General features: G+C 34.6%; 1 long non-coding RNA gene across 5 annotated transcripts; it reads left to right on the forward strand.

The window, feature by feature from the left end:
- Positions 1–938: 938 nt before the first annotated feature.
- Positions 939–11,877, forward strand: LOC149558495 (uncharacterized). Of its 5 annotated transcripts, none has more exons than XR_016365044.1 (7): positions 939–1,174; positions 3,517–3,617; positions 4,112–4,181; positions 9,772–9,853; positions 9,953–10,886; positions 10,969–11,533; positions 11,630–11,877. It is a non-coding gene; the product is annotated as an uncharacterized LOC149558495 (long non-coding RNA). The 5 variants fall into 5 exon arrangements; XR_016365042.1 differs by having other exon boundaries at positions 940–1,174; positions 9,953–10,560; positions 10,672–11,533; XR_016365040.1 differs by having other exon boundaries at positions 942–1,174; positions 10,993–11,533.
- The last annotated feature ends 688 nt before the right edge of the window (positions 11,878–12,565 follow it).

A 12,565-nucleotide genomic window follows, 5' to 3' on the forward strand; every position in this document is an offset into this window, starting at 1 on the left:
TTGTGTCAGTATGGCTAGCATTTATAATAAAATATTTTTTACAATTTGTGAAGCTACCGAATATTTAGGTACAAGAGCTATTGTGAAGACAATCACATACTATCATGAATGTATTGGATCATATATACATAGCATAATCATTCATTTTAGTTTGTTAGTTAGAGAATGTGTACAATAGTCAACAAACAAAGTAAGTAGGTGAAAATCAAATGGACTAAGCCCCAACAACTAATTTTTGCAACTAATCTCTTTCAATTGTACCATAATAGCTTACAATTTTTTTAGTATATGCTTTGAATCACCAATGCAATCTACTCACTCTATATCACTATGGGTTGTACCATCTCTATCTAATAAATTATGTGCCAAAAACATATCTTCTTTATTCTTTAATGATGTGTTTAAATTTGTTTTTCTTGAATAACAAAGCAATAAATATGATTTACTACTTGTTTTATCAGCAACCGAACCTTGCCTTTTCGCATTCTACCACTTTCTCCATAAAAAGCACATGGCCTCTTTCTATGCTTCTACTTACTCCTTAACCAATGCAAATAGAAAATTGAATGTATTTCCCTTTGACCTATACTTGTTTTCACTTTGATCTTATAAGCTTTCAACAGGAACTTGATGCTATGCGTCCTTGTTAGATACTTTGAAAACATAAAAAAATTAAAATTAAAAAGCAATATTAAATCTATTTCTAACATGTATTAGTCCCTGCCTTGCACAAAGCAGGGTACTATTGTTTTTGGTGGGGGCAGTAAATTATTAGTCTGATTTACAACAAATTATCATTTCTTAAAGTTTGGAAATCAATTATTTTTAAATTTATTTTTCTGATCTAAAATCTAAATTCTATTGGTTGTTTGGTATTTTGCCGAGGGTAATTTCTTTTAAAAAAATTATGAAAAATGTAGGCAGTGCAGGTACGCTTGTAATTAATGAGAGGGACAGATAAGCGTCTCGTAAATGTGTTATTGTACTGGTCATTTATTCGCATTTAGGCATTCTACCAAAGTCACTTCTTGCAACAATTTCTGAGTGTGCACCTGGAGCGTTGTGTCATCCAGAAACCTCTACATTTTTATTGAATCATTTACCAGTCAGACTGTGCGGAGAAGGCCAGGAGAACGCTCTTACCGTTATTAACACAAGAAAAGAGTTTGGACAGGTAACGAACCAAATGTCTTCTGGTGTTTTTTGAAAACCCTACTTCTCTCCATTATAGCGGCAGTTTCTTATCTGGTTCTATAGTTATATCCCTGTATATATAATTTATTTTACGGGCAACTACAGGTTGTGCTAGACTATTCTGGGTTTGTTTGACATGTAAAATTTCTCATGTACAAGCGTTTGCCCATATCTGGGTTTTTGAAAACGTTAGCTTTTGCCTCTTAAATCACTACAGGTATGTTATTTTGTTCAAATCTCCATCCTCACAAGGCCCTGTGATGAGTGCTTTAAAAATCGTAGGATGGGGTGTGAACCCTTTACTGATAACATCATCTTATTTCCTCGATGGATTCGGAGCTTCCATACCGCGGCTAACTTTGTTGGGAGCATATTAATACGATTTTGGCCAGGAAAAATGTTCAAAATTCCATAAGCAGGGTTCAGAGTTAAATGAGTTGCAGGTTCTTTTAATTTTATTTTTTCCCCATAAATTTTGATTGTGGAATTTCTTATTAACTTTTCTACATCCATCGCTAATACCTAAACTCTTTTTACCATCACAAAGTTGTATCCCACATACGCTCGTCCTTTCTCTCAAATTCGTGTTCACCTACACAGATTCTTCCGCGAAGCTCAGCCATTCTCCATGGATCTCTGACGGTTCAGTCTAACAATCTGATTAAAGGCTACCAAACCTTGTTGCAGGTTGACCGTTGCCCTAAACTTCTACGATCTGCCCTCATTTTCGACTTCTAGAAGCCAAAATACTTTTCAAGGATTGCTAGGATATATACAATAAATTACTTTAAGCTAATAATTGAAGGCATTGTTGAACCGAACGATTGTTTTATATGTTTATCCCTTGCTTGTAATCTCTAATTTAGAAATAGTAATGCTAAATATAAATAGAATGGTGCCTGCCAAGTGTTTAATGAGATTTCTATTAGCAATAATCAAGGTCGTATTTGTAGCTGCCGTCTAAATATTTGTCCTAATCCCTGTTCATGTATTTTTGTGAAGAGGAGATGTCATACCAGAATCAGGCGTGAAATAATTATAGATAAATCAGCATTTAAATGAGTATTTGAATTTATCTACACAACAAACTTGTGATTTTTTATTTGTCTTTCGGGATTGGTAATACAAAAAATTCAGAATAGAGCTTACACACAAACTGTTTGATAGAATGCATATCAGACGAACTAAAAATTTAAGGATGCTTTTTCGCCCAATAAATTGTCGAAGTTAAAATTGGCAGTGGCACATTAGCAAGGAAATGTTTCAAGTCTGTGAGTTAAATGCCTCAAGTGGATAATTTGAATGTTCTTTAGAGTAATACACCTCTGCTGTGGAGCATATAATAATATTGTAACCCTTGTCCCATTTAAGCAGCACAATTTGTAGCACCAATCCTTTTCAGATGACTTCTTGACAGCACTAAATTGCACACAAACACAATTCCCTACCCATTTCTTCAACACATTCATTCCATCACATTTAACAAATATAAAGTTTCATGATGGAGCAGGGGCGTTGCTACTAGGATTAGGCATAATCCCTTTGAAAGCGTATGTTTTTCTTGGTCAATAATCCAGTAACCAGTTTATAGCTTTTTCTTGAGCATTGAGATCAGGTTCTACAAAACAATAAAAAACATTGTTTTGATTAATTGTTTTTAGCGCTCATATACAATTAGGAAGTGGCTATTTAATTCAGTTTCCAGAAGAGTATGTAGAAATAAACCCTCTGCTCTTTTAATCATATGCATTTTATTTGGCCTATCACTAACAAATTTTTTAGTGAGATCCAAGTCAAATACAATATTCCATCCTTTTTCCGCACTAACTTTCTGATGATCGCTTCCAAGTTTTCAATCTCATGCCCATTGGTTGTTTCGAACTGGAATAATAACATTTTTGTTAACAATTTATTGTCATTGATCATAGTAATTGAAAATTTTCTAGCATTAATTTGTATTGACTTTTTTTTCTGCAAGACCATAAATTTAACCAAGCGAATGCAAAACCAACATTACGAAGACATGATTTTTTCTTCATTTTGATTTAAGAATATTTCTGTTTCACAGATTTTGTGGATTTTGTTATATAAAATTCATTTATTCTAATTTGTTGTGTCTCTTTCATGCTTGGTTAATCTTAACTGAGATTATGGGCACAACGAAATTTGATTTTCAGGCACAGAAATGGCCGGCTCGCCTGAAAATACTAGATTTTGTATTTAGCATTTATTCTTTCTTTCTCTTTGCTCTGTTCATTTGCAGTAAATAAATACTTTTAACTGTATTCTACTCGATTTCTTAGGACATTGTTCTCTTTGCAGACATACTAAAATTCTATGCAAACAAAGCCTGGAACCAATCTTTACAGTGTATGTTTCAAACATTTCTCAACAACTTACGCTGAAGCTCAGACTATACAGAGGTAACTAATCTGCAAACTCACAACTCATTTTTAAGATACTTTTTGTTATTCCCCTCAGGTGTTTAGGCTCAATTATAATCTTAAATATTATAAAATATATGTTCAGTTAATGCAAAGTTGATTTTATTTCAAAATAGGTAATTCAGTTAATTTTATTTCAAAATAGAAGAATGATAATTTTCCTATAGATTATAACTTGTTAGATTTATAAAAATAATAATATTAAAAGAATTGTTTATTAGTAATTTTAATTTTAAGCATATGTCAAATAATAAAAGTTCTTTTATTTAAGTTTTGCAAATATAAATTTATTGATTGTTTTGATAGATTAAAAAATTAAGGTACAAGTACAATTAAAACTTACATTATAGAATTTATTTTCTTTTTTAAGAATTATTCAGCTGTATTTCAGAATTATATTATTTGAATATTTAATAGATTTTACTAGTAACATTATCTAAATCTTTATATCTCTCACATATTGTGGTTTTCAGGATAGCACAAATAAGCTTCAACGTTAGACAAGAGAGAGGTAACAAATCTACCAACTATTACTGCTACAAGGTTAGTTACCAAGTACTTAATCTCTGTTCTGAAACCTTACACTTAACTTTATGCTAATTGATTGCTGTAATTCAACATCACTTCTAGGATTCAAGTAGTTTACAAAACAATAGTCTACAAAACAGTAGTCAAATTCTAATAAATGAGACAAAACATGAGCATTTACAATGTCAACATCCAAATCAAGTAGCTCTAGCAACATAGAGTTTATTAGATTTGACATTGCTCAACCAACAGAGACAATATGTACAATTGGGAAAAGTTCATTTCAAGTTACCAGCTCAGGTGCAACTCACAAAAACATTAAAAACCATTGCTCCTTGCACTCTCTAAAAGCTGCCATTCGTGACAAAAGCAACAATGGAATACATAATGACAACAACATGAACAAGATGAAGAGAATTACAAACCGACATGTGAGAAAGAGACTAGCAAGCAACTCTTACCAACAAAGAGCTAGACAAGTACGCACTAGTAGAAATAGAATACAAGAGTCAATTACTCAATACAAGCACATGATCAATGACACACCCACAAATACATGCACTATATGTCAAATGTTAAACTTCCATAAAAATATATGCCAAGTCAACGAAGAAACTATGAAGGCTTTTTCAATGCTACCAATAACAACGACAGAAAAGAAGATTGAACTAATCCAATCAATTTGTAAGCAATGCTTTAAAGCAATGTCAATTGGCAAAGTACTTTCTTATGCTGTACCTTGGAACATAAGACGTAACCCTCGAATAGATGCAGTCAATATGCTAAGTTCCTTGGAAGAAAGACTAGTATCTTTGTGCATAGCTTTTGCACAAATTAGACAATTAAGATTTAAAAGAGCACAATACGGATTGAATGGATCAATCATTAATATTCTTGTAGACTTTGACAAAGTGCAACAAGCACTACCTAGAGATATAGATGAAACAAAAACAATAGCAATCAAGCTAAAAAGAAAGTTAGAATACGAAAATGCATATGCGCAAGGCAACGTGCGACTTGCTTGTGTAATGAATGCATTAGCAACTCTATCAACAATGCCACTATATACTAGTGAACATGTGTGCATAAACCTAGAATGGGAAATTTCAATTGCAAATAAGAAGCAAAAAATGACCCTAGATATTGAAGCAAAAGCAGAAGCACTTGATGAGATCATCGAGATTAATGAAGAACCAATAGCTGAATCACTTATACATTGGTTTAATGACTCACACTCAATCAAAGACCTTGACACTACCGTCATTGAAATTGCACCTTTTGAGGGCATAAAGCCTCTTGGGATTTTCCAAGACAAATACTCCGAAGAGATGAACTTTCCTACACTATTCTTCGGTTTCCCACGCTTAGTTGACATTACTAAGAACCTGTCATGCCAAAAAATTGTCAAATGGGAACTAATGCATGAAGAAAATGACTTTGCAACCCAGATCATAGATATCTTTTTCAAAGCCATTAAGGTTATCATACAACAAATATCATCCCTTGCTTGGGTCTGCATAAGGAAAGGTGAACTCAAGGGTAGAAAACTATTGGCAAAGGATGTGCGCAACACAACAAAGTTGGACAACATATTAAGATCACCCTTGGGATTTAGATCATTCAAAAACATATCTCCGAATTACTTGGACAACAAAAGAAAGAACATATTTGCAATGATAAGGCAACCAAGACCTCCTTTTTTTGTCACATTGACTAGTGCTGAACATTATTGGCAACCATTATGCAAAGCATTAGAACATGTATCTTCCGCACAAGAGACTAAACACAATGAAACAATTGAAGAGAAAGATTTAGATTTCAAAATCAGAAAAAAATCCAGTTCTTTGTAGCCAATATTTCAATCATAGAGTCAATGCATTCCGCAAAATGATGATGAAAAATGATAAGCTATGTGGCAAAGTCCAAGACTATTATTTTGTAACAGAATTTCAGAATTGTGGAAATGAACATGTTCACTTTATGCTATGGATAAAAGATGCTCCAATATATGGCACTTTTCAAAATATTGAGATAGAAGAATTTGTTGACAAGTACATTTCAACTGACTCATCATATCTTGATGAAAACTTGATCAAGATGCAAACACACCATCACACAAGAACTTGCAAAAAATATCGGATATCAGCTTGTTGGTTCAACTACTTGCTCCCCCCAATGAGAAGAACAATGATCTTAGAACCCCTTGCAATAATCAACAATGCAATCAAAGAAAAGACAAAGACATTCTTCAAACAACTAGAAAATATGCACTTTGCAAGGGAAACTACAGTTGACAACTTCTTAGATGAATTCAACTTTAATGAACATGATTACATTACAATGCTACAATCTGCACTGACAAAGAAAGTGCTTTTGTTAAAAAGACAACCAAGTGACATTTGGACAAATGCATTTGCAATACATGTTCTAACGTTATGGTATGCAAACACAGACACAGTTTATATTGGACGCATATGCTGCAGCCTCTTACTGTTGTTCATACATGACAAAGCAAGACAAGACAATGTTCATTGCATTTTCTCGATTGCGAAAAGAATGCACATATGTTTATGATGACAAGGTCCAGTTTATAAGAAAACTTGGCAATGCATTGTTGAACTACCAACAAATGTCAAGTCGACAAGCTGTACACATTGCGTTGTCATTGCCTTTGCACAAATCATCAAGGAAAACTATCTTCATTAACACCTCCCCATTTGAGAGTAGAGTCTTCTTGTTAAAAAGTCCAAAGTTTCTAGCAAAAGAGGCAGATAACTCGGAAAACATAATGTGTGCATCTGCAATTGACAAATACATAAAGAGACCAGAAGCATTAGAAAACCTATCACTTGCAGAGTAGTGTGCATTCTACTATTGTAGTGGAACAAAGCTCCAAAAAAGACAGACCGCAGATCATATGCTACGTTAGATACAATCCACATGTTGATCAAGAGAACTGGTGTAGAGAAAAAATGGTGTTGTACCTACCTTTCAGGATAAGGGAGCAAACACTTTTAGCTAACCATAGCTCATGGAGTGAAGCATTCAACACACATAAAACATAATTAGCTCATGGAGTGAAGCATTCAACACACATAAAATAGAATTAGAGAAAATGGACAAAATGTTCATTGCACAGATTGATTATCGATGGGGAAACATAGACAAAGCTACCACAGAAACAGAGACGAAGAACTATCCACAAACAATCTTCCAACATCAAACTTCTGAGCTGGAACAACAAGCTCAACTCGAAAACTATGACATTCTTGGCGATATCATGCAACCAAACAAGCAAAAATGCATAGACATTGTTCCAAAGGTACCATACTCAGAAGTACACCATCCATTTTTGCTTAATAAGAATGAATACTTCAACTTCCAACGACAATTGAACAAAGAACAATAGGTAATAGTAAAAGATATGGTCATGACCAAGAGACTCGCACCACATACGCCTTTGTACTTATTCTTGACAGGTGGAGCCGGAACAGGGAAGACATTTATAGCAAAAGTACTATACCAAGCCATGATTCGTCTATATGAGAAACAACTAGATAGTGACCCACTTAAACCCAAAGGCATCATAGTTGCCTCAACAGGTAAAGCTGCATTTAACATAGGAGGTACCACCGCACATTCCATTTTTCGCCTACCTTGCAATTCTTCTAGAATATTGCCCCTTGATTCAAACACACTCGATAACTTAAGCAAAAGTTTTGAACAAGTACAAGTCCTTCTAATTGACGAAATCTCCTTATTGGGTTCGATAATGTTGTACAACATTGACCGACGACTGCGGCAAATAAAACACACGCCAACAAAACCTTTCGAAAATGTAGACATCATATTTTGTGGTGGCTTATACCAAGCATAACCTGTTTGTGACAATTGGATATTTGACTCACATGTATTGCATAATGATCAAATTCCATACACATTTTGGACTGAATCAGTGGAATACTTTGAACTTAAAGCAGTCGTAAGACAAACAGATCAACAGTTCAGCTCAATACTTAACCGAACTAGAACCTATACACAAACAAACGAAGACATTTTGTACATGAATAGAATGTGCCACAAGACCCCTCCCAATGATCCAGCCTTGCCACATTTATTTCAAAGAAACTCATCTGTCAACCAACACAACCAAAACATGCTAAACTTTTTACACACTACACTATATGTCCTTCAAGCGATCAACACAAAAGACACCACTTGACTTCAATGAATACCACAATGAAAATACATTGCTCCCAGCAACAATCTTTTGCCAAACTAGGAATATTGGTAGAGCTCATAAGTAGGCAATCTTGATACGGAAGATGGTCTAGTGAATGGTGCTGATGGCATCTTCCAAACATACACAATGGCCCAACAAGACATTGTTTGGATAGAATTTAATGATCCTGCAATAGAAAAATCCTATCGACAACGAATGCAAAGCCTATACAACAATGTTATTCTCCTTAGCTGGACACCAATATTAAGAATTGCCAAGAGAGTATAAACAATTACAATAATAGTAACACGGTCACAATTTCCTATACAGCTAGCATTTGCAAGAACCATACATAGAGCACAAGGACTAACAATGGATGCACTCGCCTTTGACCCAACTAGAGTGTACCAACATGGACTAACGTACACTGCTTTGTCACGTGTTCGTCAAATTGAATCATTGTACTTAATACAAAAATTACATCATGCCAATTTCAAAGTCTCAGAAAAAGTTAAAAATGAAATCCAATGACTTCAGACAACATCACAATGGACACTACAATATAGCCTTCCAACTATCCTACCAAGTCAACATATCATATGCTCTTTGAATACACGCAGTTTACTCTCACATGAACAGGACATAGCTCATGATCATGCATTATTTGATGCAATTGTATTGTGCCTACAAGAAACAAGGACTGGAAACATTGACAATATCAGACTGTTAAACAAGAGCTTCAATTGCCACCCTTTCTTTCCTATCCATGGTTTGCTAACATGTTGGGCAAAAGATAGCATACTCAATAACCTAGAAACCTTTGCAACAAACCACTTGGAATCAACAACAATTGACATCATCCATGTCCAAACTCCCTTATGCATCACAAATTTGTATTTCAGACCAAATGCGCTTATTGTACAACTCTTCAACCTTATTGAAAATATTACCAGTTCACTACCACAAAATTCAAAACTCATCATTGCAAGAGATTTCAACATTGACATGCTTAGTGCAACATAATGAAAGACAATTTTGACGCATTTTATGCAACAACAAAACCTACACTTTCTTGTCAATGAGCCAACAACACATGCATCAACCATGGTTGACCACTTTTGGATACGCAATATTGACAATGCAACACCTATATTCACTATGCTAGATACCTATTGGACAGACCATTTTGCAATAGCACTATGCATTTAGATATAGCAAACAACTCTGTAATCCACCCCTCAATCAGTTCATCCTACAAAACTTGCTTGTTAACTTTCTTGCAAATATTTCGGACAAACTGTCCTGCAAGCACAAATTCATTTGCATATTACTGGGTCAAATCAATATGCATCCACAAAATTCAACTGACAATATTATTTTCAGAACATGGCTGCTACAAATACTAAGAAGACAAAGTGCATGCCCACGACATCAGCTCAATAAACAATGAACATGCTGCAAAAAGGTACTCTAAACTTGATAACTCAATTTCTACTATCAATACTTACAACTCTAACACCTTTATGAATTATTCTCTAAGCTAACCCAGTTTCGTTCATTGCAGACCAAAGATCGAAACATCTCAGACATCCACCATACTTGACATGGTAAAAACACAATCAGCAGATGCTTTTGAAGGTCATGTTCTAGTCATATATGGACCAGCATGCAAGAGCAACTCAAGCACTGATCAAAAACACAATCAGCAGATGCTTTTGATGGTCATGTTCTAGTCATATATGGACCAGCATGCAAGAGCAACTCAAGCACTGATCAGAAAACATCAATTGCACATGTCGACCTCACTGATAGTTAAGGACAGAGGAGCATAACAACAAATATAACAAATACACTAATAGAAAAACTACTTCCATCACTGCAACTTGGAGCAAGTGTTCGTTTGGAAAAGTTTCGAATCAAGAAAAAAGGCCAATTGAAAGGGGTGATGCTGAATACTACTTGCAGTTGACCTCCGAAACAAAAATACATACAATTCCACCAGTTTGCAAACAACAAAGGCTAACACCCGATACAAGAATATCACAGCTCATCTACTCGCAAAGCACATATCCAATCAGAAGCTTGGGTGTCCTTATAGCATCCCACAGTCAACAGGCAGATGAACTTAGACTGCAAATTAGAGACGGACCATTGCCTTCGGACACAACTACTGTAAGTAACTCTGCTTAAACAAAAGCCACATTTCTTAAAAGCTTACAGAAAACAATCGTAAAACACATAGTAGATGTAACATCTATATTTTACGCCTCATGCAACTCATAGTTGCAAAGGCACACGCTGGCCCATACAACACTCTGCAGAAAATCTTCGCATCCTCAATGCTCCCTGAGCCACTGCTCCTACTTCTGAAGAATGTGCTCCGCCAAGGTTCAAGAGGATCAGCAATCATTCGATCATGCCAATCTACTTTCATAGACATTTTGCATGACGGCTCAACAACAAAATCACTCCAAGCACTCTTCTCAACAAACATACAGGTAACAAAAACACAACCTTCTCCAACTCATACTCAAATCAATACTGTAATTCCATAACTAATCTTCTGAATCTAACTTACAGTAATTATTTTCCTTGCAACAAAAGGCAACAAGAATTCTAAGGCCAAAGAATGTGCATCTCTCACCATACCACACTATTTGCAATGTTTGCCAACAAGTTGTTTCTCAAACAGATCCTATGAACAAAACCAACACTCACTGCACGAAATGCGGACAGACCACAATATTTACATACAAACCTTACCTACAATGCATACTTGAAACTGAAGACAAGCTCCTCGAATGCAATTTGTACGGAACACTTCTATAACAGTACTTTCCAGAGCTAGCAGCAATACCATTTGAAGAATATACATTGGACATGTCAAATGCAATCTATCTCATTTGACAGTTTGAGCTACCTGGAACTTTCGTCATCACCATGAACAATGCAATCGTAGTTGTCATAAACGAGCCCACTATTGTAAGCTACTACAACATGCATTTTTTCAATTATAAATTGAACAAGTTCCAGTGTCAAAAGCTATACTAATAGCAAACAACCTGCTGCACTAACATTACAAAGCACATAAAAAACATCCAACTCTTATGCGACAATTTTGCAGCAATCAACAACACTTCCAAAGGTAAAAGAATTGTCTTCTTTTCTTTCTATTTTTATATTTTTTTTTTGCATTCCGCTAAAGACAAATTACTAATTTAAAATTCTTCTGAATTTGCAGACTTAACATTCAACACATTACAATAATTTCAGACCAGCGCCAATACCATCAGCAAACATCACAAAAAGAATCCAGTCAAATTTTTGAAACTGCTGTTTATTTTTGACACTGCAAAAAGCATCTGGACTGCTGTTTATTTTTGACATTATGCTCACAGCATGAAGCTATTCCAAATATGTTCTATATACTGCTAAAAACCTTGTAACAGATCTCTCAGACTCTATCAAATACTCTAAATTTTGAAACAACTCTCCATTTTTGACTCATTGCTGTTTAAATCGATTTTGATTCACATGCTATAGTCAACTAGGCATTTCATTTTTTAGTTATAATGCATGAAATCTATGATGCGTACTAAATTCAGCCAGCCACAAATTTCCAATGTATATAGCTTATTAACAACATAAACTGTCATACATATGATTAATACAATTAAATATAGACTTTGATTTTAAATAATTGTCATTTTAGTTACTTTGTAAAATATTAATGTTGTTAAATTAACTATCGCATGCATTTCATGCCTTCTCACCCATGCACAAGGCAGGGACTCAAGCTCTCCTAGAGTTCTTGTTGAGCTTGTAACAACTACTGAGTTCTAATTATTGCTATTATTAAAAAAGTTACTGTACTACCAATTATTGCTATTTTTAAACAAGTTATTGTACTACTAAAATGGTGATTACTAGCCACTACATGACACTTGTTGATACAAAATATATTCTCTGATTTTCTAATAATAAGATCGTTGTATCTAGATAGTTTCTTTGTACCATGCAATTAGAATTCTTCTCAATCTGAATTTCGATTCTTGCCAGCATGCGATATTTTAAGTCTTTCTAATTTTATTTAATAGGCTTGTGCCTTGGTTTGGTCGCTATATTTGATTATAATCCTTCTGCTCTTGCAATCCACTTTCGTTTTCCAAAAGACATT

Source organism: Cupressus sempervirens, chromosome 5 (assembly GCF_028749045.1).
Source record: "Cupressus sempervirens isolate cs-2001-9-10 chromosome 5, ASM2874904v1, whole genome shotgun sequence".
In the NCBI taxonomy this organism is placed as follows: Eukaryota; Viridiplantae; Streptophyta; class Pinopsida; order Cupressales; family Cupressaceae; genus Cupressus; species Cupressus sempervirens.